The 23,887-nt window shown below is 49.3% G+C and overlaps 2 long non-coding RNA genes across 4 annotated transcripts in view; one reads left to right on the top strand and one right to left on the bottom strand.

Moving 5' to 3' along the window:
• The first annotated feature begins 991 nt into the window (after positions 1-991).
• Positions 992-23,887, top strand: part of LOC140849440 (uncharacterized) — a 115,220-nt gene continuing 92,324 nt past the window's right edge. For all 3 annotated transcript variants that reach the window (XR_012131253.1, XR_012131254.1, XR_012131252.1), the window contains exon 1: positions 992-1,157. This is a non-coding gene — a long non-coding RNA (uncharacterized lncRNA). The remainder of the gene's footprint in view (positions 1,158-23,887) is intronic.
• LOC140849744 (uncharacterized) lies at positions 16,932-23,872 on the bottom strand. The gene is made up of 3 exons (XR_012131920.1): positions 23,696-23,872; positions 19,723-19,926; positions 16,932-17,642 (listed from the first exon to the last, which is right to left on the bottom strand). It is a non-coding gene; the product is annotated as an uncharacterized lncRNA (long non-coding RNA).

The following is a 23,887-nucleotide window of genomic DNA, read 5'->3' as shown; positions in this document are numbered from 1 at the left end:
CCTGCCACTTGGGGCGCACTTATATGAAAACGTTGGTTTTTGAAACCCACCCTTAACTGCATTCTTATTTGCTAAGTATGCAAGGTGTCGGGATTAGAACTGAGACGATCTGCCTCCCAAGCTTCCACTTTTTACCACTGTGATGACCTGTTTCGTCTGCACCAAGAGACAAATGGAAGAGTGAGTGGGGTCAGTCCAAACACGGCTGAGGATATTTGACCAGTGGAAAAAGGAAACCGAGTCAAAGCTTCTGCCAGTGCCCAGCCGGAGACCCCCAGTGGAGGCCACTTGGTTGGGAAAGAAACTCTCATATAACTTTTTTTGTATAAACCAAGGTGGGCGGAGGGTCTGTTTCAGGATGGTGATGGAAACTGGAACCACTTGACATGATGAAGGAAGAGGATTAGGGGCTTGTGCGTAAGTTGGCTTCTAAGGAAAGAGAACAAAGGAAGGGAGAACGTGGCACAATGTGGCCAAATTCCAAGATCCGCGGAGAAGAAAGAACCAGAGAAGAATGTCCAGGGGTAGGGACAGTGGAGAAGTCCCTGAGAACGTGGAGTCTGCTCTAGGCTGCCCCCTGCTCTGTACTGCAGGAGCTGCCTGGCCTGGAGATGGTCCATTGCCTGGTCTGGGTATCAGCTCTCCACTTCCCCAGGGGGAATCAGCGGGGCTGACCATACCCAGGAGCTTGCCTACAAGTGGGGCTTGTATCCCAGGGTCTGCCAGTTAGCACAGTGCGTACGCCTGGCTGCAGCAGTCGGCCTAGGGGTGGACATACAGCCTGAGCCAGTTGAAGGTGATCCAGTGAGGGTGGCCCTACAACTCTGGCTGGGGCCATCAGGAAGGACACCTGCCTTTTGGTCTTTCAGATTCTTTTAGCTTAGAAAAGGAGTATGACAATTCTACATGATATGATATGGACGGGGCTTGGTTTTTCTTTTTTACAAAGAAAATACTTTAATTCTTACTCTTTCTAATGTTGCTTCAGGTAGTGAATTTCAGAGTCTGCTATGGTCACCTGGCTGAGCAGACTGGGAGGCAGACCTTGGGAGAAGGATGTCCAGAGATGATCGAGTAAGGGCAGTGGACTGCCAGGAGGTGCGGGCAAGCTGGGTCCGACCAGCCTCCAAGAGACAGCACACCTCGCCGACTTTCAGGTAAGCCAGGAGGTGCACACAGGTCTGGCTGCATGTGTTGGGTAGCATCTTCTCTGCTCCATTCCCATGAAAGACGCCACTCAGAGGCCAGTAGCAGATTCACCCTTGCTTTTGAGGCAGATGGGACAAGAGGTCCAGAAGTCGGCTGGGGAGGGAAGAGATTCCCAGGATAAGCAGCAATCACAGCAATAGTGCCAAGGGTTGCTCATGTGAGGGCTTTTGCATCATCTGTATTGTTTATTGAGCATTTAGTATGTGCCAGGCACTAAGGGTCTTAACGTGTGTTTTGCCTTCTTAACCTTCAAGACAGCACACAATCGGCCCCAGACACTCGAAGTCCCCGGCCCTGTGTGGGGCTCTGAGGAGCTTCGTGCTGGAGCTGTAGTCCTTAATCTCTGGGGTCTCCTTAAAGCCTAGACTGATTCCTTAGCCTGGGACGGGGCTGAGATTTTGCATTTCTAGTAAGTTCCCAGGCTAGGCTGATGCTGCTGGTCTGGGGACCCCACCTGGCAAACCCCGAGGCTACAGGGATGTGAGAGGTGGTGTGCGCCCAAGGCCCTCTTGGTCCAGCTGTGAAACAAGTGGAGAGTGGGAAGGTGGGGACAAGAGGGCAGTCGCACCGGGCAGGCTGGGGGGAGGAGAGCATCCGAGGGCGGGCTGTCTGCGCCCAGTCACATGATCAGCCCTGCGCTGCTTGGTCCCTTTACTGTGAGCTGAGGGTGGGCTGGACTCTGGGATGGAGAACAGAAACAAGGCTGCTGTCAGCGGGTGCTCAGGGGCCGGGGCCGGCGAATAGTTGCTCATGAAGCGTTGGAGGAGGAGGGGTTCCTTCCAGAAATCCGTGGGGGCCGTGCGCCATTTCTGTGAGCTCCTTCCCTGGGCCTCCTCCCCCCGGAGCTTCTGCCTCCCGTGACTGGTCTTCGGAGAACTGCCCTGGGACTCCGGGACCCACACGGGGCAGGCCCAGAGGTCTGGAAGTATCTGGGAGTTTGCACGCCCAGGGTGGCCCGTAGCCGGGGACCGTGTGGGGAGGGGGGTTCTGGCAGCTTGGCCCTGGGTCAGGACCCTTATGGGGTCACTTACCCTCCAGAGCCCCGGCAGGAGTGGGCGGAAGCCCCCTTCCCCGGACTCACCTGAAATGCCGCCTTCCCTTTCTCCCTGTCCCTGGCCTGCTGCCCCACATCCCTGCTGGTCTCCTCTGGCAGCGGGTCCTCAGTGGGTCATGTGCCCATGAATCTTCGTCCAGGCTCTGCTCCTGGGGAAGCCGCCCTGAGACAGATGCCATCTGCAGGAGTTCTGAGGGGGGCACGATGAGAATGGGGTCGACGGCCAGAGGCGGGCGCCCCGAGGACGAGGTAGAAGGCATGCGGGGCTGGTGGAGTCCCTCTCTCGGGTGGACCAGAGACGTCTCCGTGCAGGCCCCTCAGAAGCGTCTCCTCCCTCAGAAAGCAAGAGCCGGCCTCTAGATGCCACAGCACCGTGGGGCCTCTTGGACGTGTTTGCAGAAGCCCTTTATGGAGAAAGGGAAGCTATAGGGTACTTCGGCTTGTAATTATTTCAAAGGGTTTTTTGCGGTTACAGACACCCCAAGGGGAGTGCGGGGAAAGCCGCGGCTCCTTACTCCCGGAGAAGGCGCAGGGCCCTCAGGTTGGGTCCGGGAGAGCCAGGGGTACAGGAGGGGCAGGGCCGGGGCGTAAGCGGTGTCGGAGCTTCAGCGAATGGTGTCCTGGCCTTTCCCCGTGTCTGCTCAAGGACGGGCAGGAAATCCACCGTCTGCTGCATGGAGGTGAGCTGTGAGGAGGTGGGGGAACACTCCAGAAACTGGACAACGGCCTCCCTTGGTCTTCAGTTGTAATGACCTGCTCAGGTGTTGCCCCCCCCACCCACTCGGGCACAGCAGGGTGGGAGGGGCCAGGGGAGGCCTCTGCCAGGGCTGAAAAGATGAGCCCGACGGTTACAGAGGATTCTCTGAGTGAACCCACTCTTGCTTCGGCAAGGCTGTGTTCAGAACCGGGTCATTTTACTCCCCCGAATCATTGATTAAATAATGATCATCTGAGAAAGCAGTGCTCCTTCAGGGCTTGGGGGTAGGGATTCTACTATTTCCTCCAGAGGCCAACTACTTGATATTTTTGCTTCTTTGCTTCAAAACTACCCTAGGATTATCTCATTTTACAAGTGAGAAACTTGAGGCTCAGAGTAGTTAATTGACTTACAGTCACACAGCAACCAAGTGGCAGAACTGAAATGCAAAGCCAGATCTTCTAGTTGGGCAGGGCCCCTGCCTCCCCACCCAGCCTCACCCCCGGCTTCCCTCCCTCGCTGCCACGTCCACTCCTTTCTGGGCCTTCAACTGGGAAAGCCGCTCCTGCCTCCAGGCCTCTGCCTCTGCTGGAGAGCATTTCACAGGCTCCCCATGGCCTTCAAATTCCACTCACCTGCTGCGTCTGGGCGGGGGTCTCTCCTGCTTTCCCCACCTACGTAGGTGGTGCCTGCTCCCCACTTCGTCTATAACCTTTTCTTCATAACCAGTATCACAAGTTATAATTATGCATTTATTTACTGGTTGATTCTTTAGTCCCTGTATTTTCCAAGAGGGCAAGAACCATCTACTTTTTTATATTCCACTCTGTTCCCAGGGCCAGCCACGGCTTGGCCCATAGTAGGTGCTCCAGTTATTGAAAGGGGGACAGACACCTGCATTCTTGCAGCCTTCTTGGAGGGTGCTTGGTGATAAATGACGCGCTGTGTGCGTATCAGGAGTGGTACACACACATTTGGATTTCATGCCAGCACAGGCTGAGGCGTGCTCTCTGGATTGCCCCTCTGCCCCTTTGCTGGGGGCACAGAAGGCTGGGCTCCATCCTGTCACACTCATGGGCCTCATCCAGGGTCATCTTTTTTTCAGAAACCTCCTCCAAAGTGAAGCCCCCTCCTGAGTCCCCAAATCCCATTGTATCCATTCTCAGATGATAAACTTTCCCAGGTCTGCCTGGGACCGAGGAGTTTCTGAGCTAAAGCTCAGCCAGTCCCAGGGAAACCAGGACTCGGCCACTTTACTGACTTGGCTGCTATGAACAGAAGCCTGTAAAAGAGTGTCTTAAAGAATGCAGTGTTAATTTATTTCTTATTTAAAAGAAAAAGTCCAGGGCTGGATGGGTGGCTCCGTCATGTCATCAGGGGCCTGAGCTCCTTTGCTTTCCATCCTGCCATTCTAAAAGCATAGCTTCCAGCCTCAAGTTCATCTCGTGGTCCCAAGATGCAAGCTGTAGCTCCAGTCATCATAACCACATCCCAAGCAGGGAAGATGCAGGGAGGTGGAAAAGAAAGGTACCTTCTGAATCAGTCCCCTTTAAAGAGTTTCCCCTGCATCTCTATTTAGGACTTCTACTCCCATCTCATTGGCCACCACTGTACCCCCTGACTGTCCCTGGCCACAGGGTTTTTTAGCTGGATGCATTGTTGCCTTGATTAAAATGTGGATTTTTTTTTTGTTTTGGGAAAAGGCCAGAATATGTGTTTGGTAGGTTGGGTGGCCAACTCATCTAGGTTTGCCCAGAGCTTTCCCAGCTTAGCACTACAAGCCTGGCATCCCAGGAAACCCCTGGTTCCAGCAACAGGATGGCTGGTTGCCCTGTGGGTAAGCCATCTTCAGTCTCCAGCACGCCAACCTTCCTTGGCTTCACCATGGAGCTGCCTCAGGAGCATTGGTATTAGATTTTTGTCTAGTGCCTTAACATCCAGGCATAAATCAAACATCAAACAATCCGGTGATGCATTTAAAAATAATTTCACCATAGCCCAGGTGTTGAATTATAGCAGTGAGCTGTAATTATTTGATACATATCTATGAGGCTGAGAAAACTGCCTCAACCAGGAATGATGTCAGGTTTCCAAGTTTTCTCTGCACACTTCTGTCTTTCAGGGGGAAAAAATATTCCCTCCTTTTCTCAAGTTCAGTTAGCTTTTTTTTTTAGATTCTAAAGCTCTAGTTCACAGTGATCATTACAATGAGAAGATAATGGGCTTTTGCAAAATCTCTGAATATGGTGGAAAGGCGTAGGAAGTGGGCATCTTTAGGATAAACAGACATGTCTCATAAGCAAGCATGAGCTCTGCTAGGGGCCTCCGAGCCCACAAAAGGGGGCAACCAGGGGGAAACCAAGACCAACATAAAAAATTGTAGCAAACTTCAGTGGCGGCAGCAGCCACTTCCCATGTCAGGCACTGGGCTAGGTTACACCTTCTGCATGTGGTGCATGTGTTGCCTTCATGATTATTCCACTCTCCGTGGTGCAGCTGGGAAACAGAAGCTTCCAGAGGCTGAGAAACTTGCTAAGTCCATACAGCCAAGAAGTGGGTGGTGAAGCTGAGGTCTGAACCCCTATCTGGCTGTTTCCAGAATCCGGTTAACATATACAGCCTCTTGAAGGGAGCTGGTTTTAGCCAAGTGACTACATTTGGCTGCCAGGCCTGACTGGCTTCTGGGCTCAGCTCTGGACCAGAGGGTACTGTGCGCTCATGCTCGTTGAGAAGCCCAGACTGGGGCGGCCAGTCCCCCTGATGCCTGAGTCCTGGCCAGGCCTGCCGACCCCATGCCTAACACTGAGTCTTGGTTTCCTTCCACTGTGAACTGGGGACAACAGCATGTACCTCCCTGGGCTGTGGGGGGATTGACTGAGATGGTGGCAGTCAAGTGCCTGACACAGTGCCTGGCATATATAAGGATCCGATAAACATCAGCCTAAAGAGTGACCCGTAGGAGAGAGGAGGGAAAGAGATCATTTGGAGTTCAATTTCTTTAATTATAACATGGGAATAATAATGGAATTTCTTTCATAAAATTGCCAAAAGGATCAATTGATAGGATGTCTGTTAGATGCTCAAAATTATGTTCAGTACATACTAAGTGTTCAATAAATCTTAGCTGTTGATGCAACCTTTGAGCTTTAACAAAACTGGGATAATAAACCATCTTCCTCAAAAGGTTGTGAAAACTCAGCATTAACATTTCAAGTGAATAAAAAATGCCTGGTACCTATCACACCTTAGTGGAATTACTGTTGTTCAAGCAGAGGTGAGAAAATCATTCTGCCTGGTGGAGTCTGAGCCTGTGGCCTCAGTGGGGCTGGAATGGGGCCTGGGAATCTTCTGGACAGGACACAAAGGATGGTTGTGCAGGCCCGCGGGCTCTTCCAGGACTGGGGGGGGGCAGCGGGCAATGTCTGGCGGCTCTCTGCACTTGCCCAGGTGGACTGCCGTCCTCACACATCAGGCCTGTCCTGGAGGCCTGGAGGCCTGAAGGCCTGGAGTTACTCTCTGGACCCGTTAGTTCTCTCCCAGGCCTGGGAAGTGCCACGGTGACCAGAGACCGGGCTGGAGTGAGCGCTGCCCCTGGGTGGTCCTGGCGCCCAGGCGGTGCTCGCCTGCACCAGCTCACTTTGACATCTGCCTTCTGTAGAGCACATGTTGTCACCATTTGACACTTACACAAGCCAGAAGTGGGCCCGGCCCACACTCATCGCCATAATAAACACATGCAGCAGTTTTCGAGAGCCAAGCTGTCCCATTCATCAATTGGGCAAGACACCCAAAGAGACCCTGTGGGAAGGGTGGCATAAAGACAGAGCCTTTCAGCCAAGTGTTCACATCAGGGATGCATGTGCCTTGGGCCATGGTGGATAGGCAGAGGTGAGCCATGGGGGTCTGTGTGCACATGTGTGTTTGCACACACATGTGCCTATGGGTTTGTGCATATGCATGCATGCGTAGGTGTGTATACATGTATGGGTCTGTGTGTGTATATCTTTGTGTATGTGTGCTTGTGTATGTATGCGTGTGTGCACGTGCAGACAGACACATTAGACTGAGTTCCAAATTCAGACGCCTCAGGTGCCGGCAGTGTGGTAACAATGGAATGGGGTCGATAGAAGCTGACTGTGGTCCTTGTCGGTTAGGGGGAACAGAGGGCAGTGGGGACTGTGCCAAGCAGGAAGCCCGTGTCCCTCTGAAAGGGCAGATGCAACTCAGTCCTCGAGAATGGCTGCTTTGTGGAATGCATACACAGTGCTACCAGGCATTCCCAGTTTTCAAGAGAAGCCAGAAAGAGGGATTTTTATGTGAAATGTTCCTGATTTTTGAGACTCAGTTGTCAGCTCATCATGGAGATTGAAAATGTCTCCCGGATCAAAGAAAATACACCCAATGTTGGAATTTGGCCTGTGGACACCAGGTGGAGTGCAGATACCATCCCTTATGGGGAAGGAGCCTCTCTCCCAGGCTGGCTGTTCCCAGGAAACCCCAAATTGCCCTGGAACCGTGGTTCACAGTGAGGTGAGATTGTCCCCAGGGTGCGCTGGGCCATGTCTGCAGCTATTTAGTTGTCAGTACCCGGTGGTGGTGCTGGTGAGTTGGGTGCGGCTGGACTGGCAGCTGGTGGGTAGAGGCCAGGCATGCGGCAAAACACCGCCAGCATGCGACACCCCTCATCCCGTGATGCAGGTTGATCTGGCTCCAAATCCCAAGCGGGGGAAGCCTGAAGCAGAATCGTCCTGGAGATGATCTGGGAAGGCCAGTTTTGTGCTGCCAAAACTCCTAACTCTTGAGCAATGGCCTTTTGGGACCACTTGTATGACCAATTGAAAATCCCATCCAAAGAGATGGATTTCTGGCCCAGAGGTCAGCCTGAGGGTGCCTCTAACACGCGGACCTTCTCGTTCCTGCTTCACATGCCTGAAATCACAGCCACATGAGCAATACCACTTTCATCCTCATTCCACAGATGAGGAGACTGAGGCAGACAGACGACACACACACAAACACCCCCCCCACCCTCCACACACACACCAGCAAGTTGGCAAAGCCTGGATGTAACCTGGGGCAGTCTGGCTTCCAAACCATCCTGCTTTAATGACAGGGCAACATTATGAGACAATGTGGATGGAAATTATTTTGGGTTCTCTTGCACATCTGAGAGTCTGAGTTGAGTGCTTTCTCTGCCTGGAACAATCTTTGCTTGGAAAAGTCCTACTCATCTTTCCAGGCTCAGTTTGAGAAGTGTCTTCTCCAGAAGGCTTCTCCAGGCTGCTGAGATAGGGTCAGGCCCAAGTTGGAGGTCCCTCCCCCAACTAGGAGACCCCCCTGTCCTAGGTCATCCCCCACCCCAACTGACTGTGACTGCTTCCTTTTCTAATTTAATATTTAATCAGCATCTATCATGCTGTGCTAGTGCCTGGCACACACTTGGCAATGACTAGGCACTTGTTGATTGAAAGGATCAGTGAATGGTGGGCGTTCCCTGGCTTCTCTAGCTTTATTTCTGAATTTTGGGGTGTGTTTTTTAGTCCTTATGATGAGCCAGGTGCTGTTCTAAATACTTTACATGTATTGACTTGCTTAATGCATGCAGTAGCCCCTTGAGGTTGGTATTAATATTGTCCTTATTTGTCCTCATCTACTCCAGTTATAAGGCTTAGGCAGTGAGGCATTTGGCCAAAGTCACAGCTCAAAAGTGGCAGGAACGTCCCAAGAGACTGTTGTGAATACACTGACTTTATGCAGGCCTGAAGACAGGATGGGTTCTGTGCTTGTCCTGTCTCTCTAGAACCCCTGGTAAGGACTTTGTGAGCTATTGTTATGTGATTCAGGACAGATTCAGGCATCAAAGAAACATTTCACTGAAAATCTATGATATGGGAGGCACTGAACTAGATGAGGTGGTTGTTTTATGTGTATTTTGCATTTCTTGTTTAGATAGTCACCTGTTTATATCCTATTGATATGAAGGTACAGTTGACCTTTTTTTTCTTATTGATTAGCAATTACTCTTTATATGTTAAGGCTTTATACCATGTTTGTCACATTTTACATATTTTCCCTAGTTTATATCAATTTTGTCATTTCTTACCTTGTTTATGTTTTATTTGCTGTTCAGAGTCTTCTATTTTGATTTTAGGTAGTCAACTCTTCTACGTAGTTTCAGTCTTCCGGGCCATACCTCAAAAGATTCTTTCCATCCCCAAGGTTATAAAATATTCATTCATATGTATTTTTCTATTGCTTTTAGTTTCATTATTTGCTTACTTGCTTACCTAACATTTTAGTCTTTGGTCTACCAGAAATCAATTTAAGCATACCGTGTGAGGCAGGAAGCTCACTTTATTTTTAGGTCTACTTTTACATTCTCAATGAAAACTCACTGACAGCAGCTTTGCCTAACATAGGCAGCCACATTCTTTACAGTGTCCACTGGGCCGCTCAACTAAACCACGTTGCCTTTCAGTTGCCTAAGATATAAATAAATACATATACTTATATAGAAGATATAACTTTATGTGTGTGTGTGTGTGCGTCATTCAGTCAGTTATTGTGGTTGCACAACACTCCAGATTTGTGAAAGATGCGTTGTTTTAGGCATGTACTTAAAGGGGATACAGTTCTGCCAGCCTCTTCCATTTTGCCCACCCCACAGCCATCATGACACTGACCTCTCACCTTCCCAGCTGGCAAGTTAGCACTTTACTCACATGACTGGCAGAGATCCCTTGATGCATATCAATTAAAATCATGAGATATCAATGTTGGTGATTTGATTGGCAAAGGTGAAAGAGGGTGACAATTCCTGATGTTGGCAGATGTGGAATTGGGTTTGAGAGTGGAAATGGGGTGAGGAGATGGTGCTCGAGGGCCATCTGGGAGTCACTGGTGCCGGCTGCCCATCATTGTGCCGTGGGCTTTGTATTCATCCTTTAGATCCTACAACCACTGCAGGAGGTGGAGCTGTTATTACGTCCATTTCGCAGAGGTGAAGGAACTGCAGGCTGCTGGCTCACCTGCTTTTCAGCCTTGCAAGCAGTTTGCCGCAGATGCCTCAAGGCACGCTTCCTCACCAAGGATACCCGATTCCTGGCTAGGGATTGGGGCAGGGAAGGGAGTAGGGAAGGGTGAGCAGATTTGGGATGAGAGTATCTATCACAGAGGTGTTTTTAATAGTGAAAAGTTGGAAATAGCCTCCAAGTCCACTACTGTAAAAATCAGTGAACTCTACTATGGTTTTATGTACAGTATATTACACAGTATTTCTATTATATTGTATAGGATACACTATGGTATTTGTACAGTATGATATCCTGGGCCATTATATAGCTCTTAAAGAATTATAAAAGAAATATACTCTTTTGATACATAAAATTCCCCATATATTATCAGGTATAACAAGGCAGATTATAAATTATATGTGTTGTATGATGTCATTTTAAAAAACACATAGGCCTAGAAAAAAATGGAAGTGGGAGCGCGTTTCTCAGGCTTGGCATTGACATTTTGGGCTAGAAAATCCTTTCTTGTGGGGTATGTCTTGCTTAGGATGTTCAGCATCACCCCAGACTCTGCCCACCGGATGCCAGTGACACCCCTCTCACTCTGTCGCCTTCCCAGTTCTGAGAGCAAAAAAGACCTTCAATCACGGACAGCAGCACCCAGCCGGGAACCACTGGGTCAGAACACAGCCCTCCCTCCTTCCGGGTTTTAACTGAAATGTCACTGCCTGAGTGGCCCTCCTTGCCCATGCCACCTTCCATGGCACCCGCTGCCATCCACCCACTCTGTGCGCCTTGCCCTCTGGCTCTTCCTCACTGGACCTGGCACGACCGGGCACCCCTGCACACTGTTTGTCTGTTCTCTGCCCCCTATCCAGGGGGTGGAAGGTCCTGAGGGCAACGACTTTGATTAGACTCCTGTATTTCTTGGTGGAGGGCAGTGCTCAACACGCAAAGGGGGTTCAGTATGTGTATGTTAAATTAGTGAATGCTGTAGACCAGAGCCAGCATTTTTGAGCCCCTACTGTGTGTGAGGCTCATAAGTGCTTCACTTCTATTAAGTCATGTAATCTTCCCGATAACCCTGGGAAGTGGGTTCTGTTATTACCCTCCCTGTTTGACAGGGCCGGGAAATGAGATCATAAAGATCATGTAGCTGGCCAAGGTCACATCTTTCTAGGTGGCTGAGTGCGATTTGCTCTTCCAACACCACTAAGATTAGCATTTGAGATCGCATAGATTCTTGCACACCTGTGGGGGGAAAGCAATGGGATAAATTCTGCATGTGGGGTCAAAGAGACATGGGATTTAAATTTCAAGGGACACTGTCCAAGTGCTCTCCCTGAAGGCACATCAATTTGCACTCCATCCAAGTGTCCTGCATTTATTTTATAAGCAGAAAAATGAAAATAAATGCATAATGATGACACAGTGTTCTTTCTGAGAGTTCGCAGGCAGAGCACAGGGTCCCTCTGCGTGTGAGGGGAGGGAGGGCTGGACTCACTTCTTAGGAGCTCTCACTTCTGCTCGCTCCCTCTTTGGACCCAGACAGCCATCCCCTCACCCCAAGACAACAGCCACTGATTGACATGGAGAACACGCGGCCAGCCCAGCTGAGCTGTGGGCAGGTTTTAAGTGCCACTGTCCAAGAGCCCTGAGATGTGTGCCTCAGCAGTGGGGCTGTTGGTCCGCCAACTGAGAAAGGGAACAGGGCATCAGGGCCACGCCGGTCCCCCACCCAGGACACCTGCATCCTTCAGGTTGCGGCCCAACTGTCCCTTCCTCCCGGAGGTCCCCTTTGGAACAAGGCAACTTTAGGGGATGGAATGGTGCCTCCACCCAGAACCTCAGAATGGGACCCTTACTTGGAACAAGCATCTTTGTGGGTGGGTGTCATTATGGTAAAGATCTTGACATGAGGTTATCCTAACTAGAGTGGCCTTTAATCCGATGATGACTGTCCTTATAAGAGACAGAAAAGGAAAAGCAGAGAGCCACCCAGGGCAAAGCCCTGCGATGATGGAGGCAGAGACGGAGTGAAGGAGCTGCAGGGCAGGGAAGTTGGCATCCACCAGGAGCTGGAGCGAAGCATGGGCTGGGGTCTCCCTCAGCCTCTAGAAAGAGCCAGCCCTGCCCGCACCTTGATTTAGAACCTCTGGCCTCCAGAACTGTGAGAGAATAAATTTCCATTGTATTAAGCCACCCAGTTTGTGGTAATTTGTTCTGGCAGCCTCAGGAAACACAGCTTCCTGCCTCTGCGTCCCGGCTCTGACAGCTGCGGGCAGTGTGGCTTGTCTACAGTGGGTTATTTCTGCCCATGGGCCTCAGTTTTCTCATCTGTGAAATGGGCATTCTGGCTGTGGTTGCATGAGGTTGTGGTGAGGATTACGTGAAACAGTAAATGTAAGAATTTGGCTGGGTGCCTGACGCCTAGTAAGTGTTAAGTAAATGTTAACTATTCTTACTCTTTCATTGGTCTGGACTGTGTCCCCAGAGGTCCTGAGTTAGAATGAACTGAAGCCAGAACACACTCTTCAGGGTCTGTGCCCAAGATGTTCATGGTTTATTGGTCGTAGCACAAAACAAAAACCTGGAATCAACCCAGTATTCACCTGAGGGGTAGAGTGGTGTCCCCTGTGGGATGAGGCGAATATAGTGAGGAGTGGCATGCACCCTTTGAAGGGGCATGTCTGAAACATTTCTGATTGCGTGAAAATGTTCTCGGTGAGAAGGCTGAGGGGCTGAAAGGAGGATGTAAATTGGATGTGCAGAACGATTGTGAGTACATGGGAATAAATCTAGGAAAAGGGCTGAAAGGAAATAAGCAAAAGGTCGTAGGAAAGCGATTTCAATCCATAAATACGGGAAAGAAGGAAGGGGGAGAGATGAGGACAGGGAAGCGGGAGGGAGGAGGAGTTAGCGGTCCTGTCACGGTGCTGATATCAGTCTGCCCAGGTGGCACTTAGTAGGTGCTCAAAAAACTCAAGCTGCCATTGTTTACAAATGGGACAGGAGTCATGTCCATTTCTGTGAAGACCTGCTCCTCCGGGGCCACCTTCTCACCCTTGGAGGTTCCCATGGGCTGAGGATTTCCTAGGGATCCTGGCCAACCCCAGGGCAGGAGGGCAGGTGGGAGGTGGGGGAAGGATGCCCAGCCAGCATTCCTAATGGGGACAACTCCAGTTCATCTCTACACAGGTCAGCTTCCTGGTTCAAAGACCAAAGGCCTTTAAAAAAGAAGGAAATAAGGGTTCTTGGACATCAAATGCTTCTGACAAACACTGTTTTGATGGTTTAAAAGTAAACGAATCCGAAACATATGGATTGCATTTCTCCTGAAGGGCTGAAAAATTCAGAGGAAGAAAAGGGAGTTGTCTTGGGCCAAATGCATGTTGATTTTTGCCAATCTCCAGAATCTTTGGGAAATAATTGGAGACATGTCCTCACACCCCGACCAGCGCTAAGCTGTACCTTTTTTTTTTTTTAAATTGCTGTTATGACTCACTGTTGAGTTGGTGATTATTTTTATCCAGTTAATGAAGGTAATCTATAAATTACCACTGACCCAGATTCATGATTTAATAAGATTTAAATTACACACCCATGCTCCCTCGGAAGAGCGGGCTGGGGCCTCTGACAGAACGGGAGGCAGGCAGCTGTCTGTTCTCAGAGGTCCTGCAGCTCAGCATGTCTACCACCGCCCTTCCTTCCCGGTCCGAGCTCCTGGCCTATCCAGTGTTACATTTGGGGCCACCTGGTGGGTTTCGAGGCCCTGTGACTGCACACGGTCCCCGGTGCTGGCCTTGGGCTCAGCAAAGAATCCAAGCAGGGACCCAGAAGGCAAGCACCCTGCTCTGCCTCTGTCAGGCCCATGTGCCCTCCGCCAGCCTCAGGCCCCTCTCCGGCCCAAGTTTCCCCCTGCATGACATGAGACAGTACCGATCTTCAAGCCCAGGTTTCCCAAAATGGGCTCTGCGGAACTCCGGTCCCTGGGAATGCCATGTAGGGAAGGGCTCCATCCTTGAACGTTTCTGAGCATGGTTACAGACCCCACCCAACTTGTCCATTCACTCCCCAGGCTCAAGGCCAAAGTCAAGGTTACCCCCACGCTCACCCTGCAAAGGCTGCAGCCTCTAGGAAGCTTTCTCCTAGTTCAAGAACCAGGTCAGATCCTGCCCCTCCCTTTCCAGCTTCTCTAAAGGTTCTTGTCCCTAAAATGAAACCACACTCCTGAGCTTGCGAGACGCTGGGGCCCTGCACCCAGAGCCGGCTTCCTGGGCCAGCAGCCAGGTTAGTAGCTTGGGCCCGCACTCAGGACCCTGGGCCTCGTTTTATTGCTGTGTTGTTTCTGTCTTGAAATTCTTAATTGGTTTTGCCCAAGGGGCCACATTTTTGTTTTACTCTAGTCCACTTGAATCACGTGGCCTGTCCGGCCAGTACCACGGCCTCCTTCTCCCCACTCCTCTCACACAGGCCTTGTTTCAGCTTCTCTGCTTCCTCCATTAGGAAGTGACCGGAGCAGGGGCCCGAGGCCGGGCAGCGATCGCAGACGTCCTCAGGATAGTGGAAATCAGTGAACAGCGTTGCCTCCACGTAGGGCTCTCAGCTCGGACTTCCGTCTGGACTGGGGGCCAGAGAGCCCTTCCAGGGTGGGTGAGGCAGGCAGCGGGGACCAGTTTCAAGTCATCCCTCTGTTTAGGAGACCTGTGATTTTTAAGCAGGTAGAATGAACAACCTTTCCGTTTGCCTGGGGCTTTCCTGCCAGGTTTTTGCATCAAAAACCCCATGTCATGGGAACCCCATTAGTTCCAGGCAAGCCCTAAAAGGGGCCCAAACAAGTTCCATCCCTATGCTACTCCCAGCCCCCCACCAACAAGCTCCCCAGCCTCTTGGGGAGTAGGTTGCAGCCCCACCCTACACCTACCCACTCAAGTCCCCTGTGCCCTGTCGACACCACTGTGTCCCCATTCCCTGCAGAGGCCCCAGGCTGTTTACAGAAGGCCAGAGAGTATCTGGGGGAGCACCCCAGGACCCCCACATGTATCCACACAAAGCTCAGGACCAGTGTGGTCCTTTGCTGCCAGCCATGTGCTCAACATTGAAAGAATGCTTCAGAAAAGACCCTGCTTTCTCAAAACCTGTTGATAAGACTTATATATGGTGCTGGCATTTGGAGAAATAGTTTGACCTTCAGTAAGACATGTCACTTCTGTCCCGAGTCTGGGGTCTTTGCCTGTAAAACGAGGTTAATGAACCCTGCTTGCAGGGTCTTGTGAAAGGTCCTGGGAGAGCTCAGTGACACAGCACGTCCCTCTTAGGCCTGTAAGTGTCTGAAGCATCATTTCCTTGGTCACCAAAGACCAGCAAACGCCTGTGGCCTTTGGATTTTCCTTTGTTTGTGACATTAAGGGCAAAGCCAGGGTTGTCACTTGGTCTCTGCCCCTCACGGATGAGCTTGAAAATATTCTTCTAGTCCTGTTCCCTACAGGAAGGAGACTAACCCCCTGACACCCAGCTGGGGACAATTTTTGATGGCCTTCCTTTCTTTCTTGTGTTGGCCAGAAACCATCCTTAGAAGATTCTGAAGCAATCAGAGGAAGGGATGGATTTATGTCAATGAGCAACTTTTTTTTTCCTTTTAAACAAAATAACATGTTAGTTTATGGCGATCAGTTTAGAAAATGCAGATAATTAGGAAGAAAAAAGCAACGCCATCCAGAGCCTACTTCCCAGACATGACAAAAGACATTTACAGTCCCTTGTGGAACCCAAGTCCCGCCTGTGCTTTGTCCCAAGCACGTTAGCAGCCACGGCTGGCTCGGGGGGCTAGGGGAGAGGAGAGGTGTGAGAGAGGCGTTTTGGTCCTGTTTTTGTTTTTTGGGAATTTGGATGAAGGTGGAATTCCGATCAGTAATGAACAGTGTTAAAGCGAGTTCCCCAAAACATGCTCCATCCTCTCCCAAAACAGATTAGTTATCATGTTTGATGTTTTTCAAGAGGATAAACTTTCGTTTTCCAGGAAATTGGCATGTTGACAGTCAATTTGTTAATATTTTAATAGGTTTTTTTTTTTTTTGCAATATTCATTAGTACTTGCTCTAGAGTATGATTTGTCAGGTTCTCAGCATGACCGACATTTGGGCCAGACACCTTGTCGCGCAGTTGTCGCAAGGGTTGTAGGATGTGCAGCGTCCCTGGCCCCCGCCCCCATGATGCCTGAATCAATCAGTTCTCCTCATTTCCCCCCCCCACCTTCATGACAACCAACAATCACCAGCACATAAATGTCCCTGGGGGACAAAATCACCACCCATGGAAAAAAAACACTGTTCTAGAAAGTTCCTGGAGGAAGCATCCTTATAGTTCTCTAAACATAAATAGAGCTTAAACTATACTTTATGATATTAGACTATAAGTGATGGTGTTTTTTAAGGGATTCTACTTAAGAAAGTAGCAAAAAGGTCAGCAATAATAATATAACTGATGTTATAAGTCCCTGTCTTGGTTTGTATGTGTGTGTATTTATATTTTAATATCCATTATATTTAATTACAGTTAGCATCGTATTACATTTACTGTTATGTTGCTAATTTCATTTAGCCAAAAAAAGTAGGCTTTGGGGAAATGCAAGCTTTTCATTTCTTTTCCTTTAATAATTGGTTTCCTGACTGAAGGACACTATTACATATAAGATATGAGGACAGCTTTTCCAACCGACTTGAAAAATGGTTGTTGATGAATAGAAAATAGTTCTTTAAGAGTTGTCCCAGAACATCACAGATGGGGATATCCTACAGGAAGTCATGACTGCCTTTGAGACAGTTCAAAAACAGGTATTTTATTCCTTCCATGGCCAGCTGATTTTTATGGAAGTATGCCATGTTCAGGGAGCTCATCATAGGAGCATTTCAGATTTCCTTCAAATGGGGAGGTGAGCCTGGCAGAATGAGGAGCTTTTTGTTCTTAGGCTTGTCTGGCAGAATCCATAACTGAAAGGACATTTAATACAATTGGACAAATAAGGTTTGTCTTGGAGACGAATCATCTTGAGAATGATCTGTGAATAAATTGTACTGTGAAAAAGTCAATGTACTGTGCAAGTATGCATGTGTGTGTGTGCAATTACATGTGCAAAACAGAGGCATTGGGCTATTTTCTTTGTTATTTCCCACTTTGGCCTCAGAAACAGAATTGATGCGAGGATCCTAGAGAATTTCTTTTTTTATTATGTCATCATAGGAATCAATCCCCCTGCATTGAATAAGAAAGAGAAGAGTGAATGTATGACCTTCACTCTCCAACCAAGTACGTCATTCCGTAATAGACAGTACAGGGATCTTCTTAAAACGAAGGAAGACCACACTTTTTCAATTTCCAGTTCCACTTCGTTTTCTGTTGTATCCTGAGCAATTCTCCCAGCAAATACAAGTTTTAGGGAAAAACCACTGACAGTGACCGAGGCATATGAACAAGGCTGCTATGGACGGTTGAACAGGTTGTGTAATGCCCAAACCTAGGGGCTTCAGTGTGAATGGTCCCACCTGGGAAAAGGTGGTGCTGATACTAGGTACTTCCATAATGTACCTATACACATTTACAGAAAACTCAGGCTGAGCGAGGACCTCCCCATTTCGCCTTCTGAGCACTGCTCCAGAGAGGTTGCTTCCAGCTGCGGGGAGAGCAGGGATTGAGTGTTAAGAGACCTGAAGGAATCCTGTGGCATTAGAAATATTCTAACTGGTGCTGGGGAGGTGGCTGCACATGGGTCTAAATCTACTGATGTTCATTGAGCTACACACTCCTAATGGGTGAATTGTATGGTATCTTAACTATACCTTAGTAAATCTGCCCTTTTTTTGGAGGGGAGGGGTGCAAGATCCACCCTCCAGAGCAATCAGGTGTCAGGAGGTGGGCACTGTTTCTTTCATTCCCACTTCACACACCAGAGAACCAAGGCTTGGAGATGGCCAGTCACCTCCTGAGGTCACTTGTCTGCCTTGGGGTCAGGGGATGTGCTAGCTCTCACTCCGGAGTTGGTTGTTCAGTGTGCAGGCCTGCAGCCCTGGCACTAGGGGAGTCCCTCTTCCCTTCCTGGGTTCTGAGTCTGGCCTCTGCGAATCAGCCCATTCTCACTCTGCTTCCCAGCCTGGGTGGCAAACACCCAAACTGAAAACATGGATTGAGCAATGGAAAAGCAGGGGAGCCCAGCCCTCTTTTCTGCTGCCCCTAATCTAAAACACTGGGATGGGAGCCATGGAGCGCCAAGAGTGTAGCTGCCGTCGGGTTGTGCCTTTTCCCAATGTGCATCTTGGACAAGTTTGATTTATTGTCCGTGTCCGAAGCGACCCTAAAACAATGCCGAGCTTCTGCTGGCCTGTCTGAAAACACGTTCACACACAGTCACCAAACCCAACTCTGAATCACTCTCCCGAAATGCACAGGGATCTTCAAAGTCCCGTCTGCTGGGTTTTCCAGCAAGACATGATTGTGGGTTGGGAACCAGCATGGAAAAAGTGACTGAAGGCTATTTTCACATGTGGCAGTGGTTTTGAGGACAATATCATGAGGAGCGCCTTTTGTATTTTTATTGTCATTGTGCTGTGATTCCATGGGGGCTCGTGTAAAGCCAGGCTTCCAACACCCTCAGTAGAGGCTGTGAGAACCTGGGGGCAGGCAGGCCGATTTCCTTCCAGCCAATGGATGGCCTCTGGGGAACGGGGGAGGGCAGGGAGGGAGCTGACTGCCTTCTGGGCAGAAGCATGGCACGGGAGTCGGACTTCTCTCTCTGCTCAGCCTGTTTGCCCCACTTCTTCACAATTGGTACCAATCAACCAATCGATCCACTGCCTAACTGTCACACAACACCATCAAACGGGTAAACAGACCATGGTCAGCTGGAAAACGGAATATTATTCAGCTATAAAAAGAAATGATCTATCAAGCCTTGAGACATGCTGGAACCTTAAAGTTCTTTCAGTAGGTGAATTGATAAACAAGCTGCTATACATGTATACCATGGGATATTATTCAGCTATAGAAAGAATATGCTATGAAGCCAGAAAAAGACACTGAGGGACCTTAAATGATTGCTAAGAGAGAAGAAGTCAGTCTGAAAAGTTACTTGCTCTCTGATTCCAACAATATGAGATTTTGGAAAAGGCCAACTGTAGAGACAATAAGATCAGCGGTTGCCAGGGATTGGGGACGGGGGGAGGATGGGCAGGTGGGGCGTAGGGGATTGTGAAGGCAGTGAACCTATTCTGTATGACACTGTGATGGTGGATACCTGGTCATTATATATCTATCAAAACCCACAGAAGGTCCAACACCAAAAGTGAACCCTAGTGTAAAACTAGGGGCTTGATTTAAAAGTGATTTATCAGTGTTGGTTCATCAATTGTGACAAATGTGCCACATATTGCAACATGTTAATAATAGGGGAACCTAGGGTGGGAGGAAGCAAGGATGCATGGAAACTATATTTTTTGCTCAATTTTTCTGTACACCTAGCAAGAGCTGCTATAAAAAAGTGAAGCTTATTAATCTTCAAAAAATCGTATCTATTCTCAAGCCTTCCACTGGCCTCTTTTGACATTGATACAAAATCCCAAATCCTTGCCTCATCCTTTTAGAGGCTGACAAACTTAGCGGCTTCAAGCAACAATAAATATTTATCATCTCGCATGGCTTTTCTGGGTCAAGGATTTGGTGGTTGCAAAGCTGGGTGATCCTGGCTCCAAGTTTCTCACCTGGTTACAGTCAAGATGTTGGTCAGGGCTACACATCTGAGGGCTTGATTGGGGCCGGAGGACCCACTTCTAAGGTGGCACAGTCATGGGCTGCCAGGTTGGTGTTGGCTGTTAGCAGGAGGCCTCAGTTCCTCTCCATGTGGGCGTCTCCATAGAGCTGGTTGAGTGTCCTCACAACATGGCGGTTGGTTTCTTCCAGAGCAACTGATATGAGGGAACAAGATGGAAGCCACAGTGCATTTTATGACCTCACCTTGGAAGTCACAAACTCTCACCATGCTCTCCTGGTCACACAGGCAGTCATGGTTTGGTGTGAGAGGCACTAAGCTGAGAGGCCAGGAGGTGAGATGCCCTGGGAGCCATCTTGGAGGCTGGCCACTGTAGGCGTTTGCCCCATCGGATGCTTCTTGTTTAGGCCAGAATCGCTCAGTAACTCTGGTCAGTGACAGGATCCTGAGTGGTGTCCCTAGCCAGGCAAGTCATGGCTTGTCTTTTGGTTTTGATCATTTTTACTTTGTTTTTCTCATCTCAGACATTATTCCCTTGCATGGTAAGCCTTTACTGTTCGAATTTTACCTTCTGTCAGGGACAACCTGAGAGACCAACCCAAGCTGATTTAGCTCCTGTGACAACAAGGGAGAAATTTATAATTAAAGTGGGAAGTAAAGAAAATTAATTTGTCTGGCAAAAGGCTATAAAGTCATTCTACTGCCAGACGCAGAATCTGCCATGGGAAAACAGATGGGAATATTGTGTCAATATAACAAATGCCAAGAAGAATCAGGAAAGGCAACTGGTAGCTATGTAAATGGTTTTTCTGAAGTATTTTTTTTTATTGAGGCTACACAGAATGCCAAAACCAGTGATGGGGGTGTGAGGCTTTCTGTCAACCTGGGTGGCATGTGCAGACATGGTCACAACAAGGTGTAACCACTGCAAGTCACGTATAGAAATCAGGCAATGGTTTCCCAATTGATGGGCATGGAAGGCACTTCTCAGAATGTGGAGAACTTGGAGTCTCCACCACCTGGTGCTTTGCATCCTGAGGTGTGGAATTGGCCAGGTTTCAGATATGTCCTGGCTTTGTGATTTCAGCACCTTTTGGAGCAGCCCACCCGAGGAGAAGTGGTTTGGGGTTTATAACCAAAGATAAATGCAGTTTTAAAAATAGCAGAATCCAAAATTCATGAGGCTTTACTAGAGGCAAATATGCCCTGGGCAGTTAAGACGGGGGTCAACTCTGCAGTTTTCAGAAAATGTTCCTAAGTGTATATGTAATGTGCAAGTCAAGCAAAGGGAATGATTTGATTGTAGGAACATGTCCACTGAGCACAGCCATGTGCACCAAGCAGGGAACATGATGATGACATGTGAGCTAAATTTAGAATATTCATCATCTATAACCTCCTTTATGAGGGAACACCCTGTTTAACTTTGAAGGGTGGGCAGAGTGATAAAAGGGACCCTGACTAGGCCAGAGCGGGTGGGAGCGGTGAGGCGCCCCAAGGAACTGGCATTTAAGTGAAACATGAAGAGTGAGTTAGCCTTGACAGGGAGGGAGACAGGTCCTATTTTCCATTATAAGGATGAGGAGACCCTGCAGTTCTGCCACTTGACCTATGATTCCAGTCTTCCCTGGACATCGGTCAGCCCATAAGCCCACAGGCCCCCCACATCAACAACTCAGATTTCGTTATTAGCTATTCACACTTTAGTTAGAAAACAAGTTCAAGTTAACAGTGATAACATGTGACAGGCCTGGCACCTGATGCTTAATCCTGCCATTATGCACATAATCCCAACAGAAACAAGAACAGTGATGACATGTGCCAAGCACCTGATCCCGGGGCCTTACCTGGACCAATTCATTTCCTCCTCACCTCCACCCTCTGCAGCACATGGGATCACCTTCTCATTTGGCAGAGGAAACTGAGGTCCAGCAAGGCTAAGTGAGTTGCCCAGAGCTGCATCGGCAGTCAGTGGCAGAGCTGGGGTTGTTAACTTGAGAAACAGCTTCGCGTCTGAGGCTATACGGCCTGCTGCCTTGACACCACCCGGTCCTGGTACTTCTCCCCACCTTGGTCCTCCAGAGATGTTACCTATCTTGGCTGCCCAAGTAAAACTGTAGTCTCGGGGTGGAAGTGTTAGTTAAGTCAGCATCTTCGGTGGCTAATTTGGCAACGTTTGTTTCTGGATCTATAGATCTCTGTGGGAGTGTAATGAATGCTTTTCCCTAGAACCAGCAATAATGCCCTTCAGATGTCCTTGGACACAGGCGTGAGAATGATACACGTGCAAGGGTATTCATGGCAGCACAGCTTTCAATAGCAAGCGTGGAGGAACAGCCCCAACGTCCAATGTGCTTTAATTCGCTCACAAACGATGGACATCAGCAAACTGCAGTGCTATACGGCTGTAAAAACAGAACTGGGTTGTTTTCTCTGTGCTGATTCAGCACAGAAGCAAGATGCAGAGTAGTGTGGGCAGCACACAACCCTTTGTACCAGAAAAAGATGGCATATAAGTACGAGTGTCTGTAAGAAATGTGGCGATCTCAAGGTGGTTTCCCAAGAACTCAGTAGCAGTGGTTTGTCTCTGGGGAAGGGAGCAGAAAAACTGGGGTGCTTAGGGGTGGGAGAGAGGCTCACATATTCCCATATAACCTTTGTATTATGTCTGAGACTTTGTACATAATGTTAGTAACGGATATGTGTGTGTGTATTTTTAAGAAAAGATAAAACAGAGAAACAGCTGATGGGACTATGAGAGAAGCTTCTTTAAACCCTTGTGGGTAAATATTCCTTCTGAGAGCACATGATGGAGACACGAGTGGAGTCTGCAACGCTCCGTTTCTGAAAGGGCTTCTGCCTTCGTTTAGATCAAGCATCTGGGTTCCCTCAGATGCCCCCTCCAAGGGCAGCCCCAGCTTACATTTGATGACATGCACGTCTTTAGATGCTGCCAGCTCCATGGAGCTGCTCAGCGACCCCAGATGCCTCTGGGAAGGGTCAGCATTCACTGTAATCACGATTCCTGTCGCACTGGTGTCCAGTCATTTAAAAAAATCCCCTCTGGCTGTAGCCCACGTTGCTGACCACAGTCTGTGCGGAGGGCAAGGCAGCCTCTGTTGCCCCCTGTGACATCCCAGTTTGGGGCAGTGTCTGCTGTCCCCTGGGGACTGCCCCAGTCTGGCTGAAGGTGCCCTTTGCAGCTGACCTCTCCTCTCTACTGCATTGCTCTTTTCTTGAAAGGGCTTTGGGTAGAAGCACAGATGCATCACTTCCAGGAAAGACCGGCTCCACTGTCAGGCGTGTACAGATGGGACTGGCTCTCCTGGGCACACAGAGCAGGAGAGAGAGAGCCACTGCCCTCCAGGTACTGGCCTTGCTGCGACCACACCAGACCTCAGGTCCCCTGAACTTTTGTCTTATTTGTCCCGATTCCCCTGTCTCATCATCTTGCAGAACTCAGCAAGAATGACGGAGGTCAGGCCATGTGCTAAGGCTTTACATACAGCCCACATATGTACCCATGAAGTAGTAGCCAAGAAGTGAGTCATGTTAAACCAGTGTTCGCCATATGGAAAAACCAAGGTGCAAAGAAAGCAGAGAACTTGACCAAAAGCTCACAGATGAGGCCTAGAATGTGGAGTCGGGGTTTAAACCCAGGTCTCAGGCCACCACCCAACTCCTGTGCTCATAGGAGATGTCACCAATGGGTCCAGAACGCTGCCCTCTCAGCCCAGACGCACCCTCAAAACTCAGGAGAAATTCTAGGCAGTCACCGTTAATCAAGAAGGCCACACACTCTGTGAGGCTGCTATCCAGTTAGGTTAGGGCAGCAGTTCCCCAGCATTTCCCAGTGTGGGGTGCTCAGTCACTGCGTGTGGGAGGGAAGGTGGGGGGGAGTAGGCCATGTGGCAGGGAAGGCGAGCTGTCTACAAAGTTCATCCTCAGTTACTCCTGTAACGCACCTCGTAGCCTGCTTTGCTGCTGGTTGTAGGCAGGTGACTAGCTCTCGCCCAGGAAACAGGAGCAGAAGCGAGAATGTTCTCAGCCGGGGTGTGGCTCCTCCTGCCTCTCTGCTGCTGGCTGCTCGCAGATGGCAGCATCCTTCCTCCTAGTGGGCTGTGGAACTGCAGGGTGGAGCTGGGACTCTATATCCC

Source organism: Manis javanica, chromosome 5 (genome assembly GCF_040802235.1).
Source record: "Manis javanica isolate MJ-LG chromosome 5, MJ_LKY, whole genome shotgun sequence".
Classification (NCBI taxonomy): Eukaryota; Metazoa; Chordata; class Mammalia; order Pholidota; family Manidae; genus Manis; species Manis javanica.
This window is presented reverse-complemented; position numbering and strand designations above follow the sequence as displayed.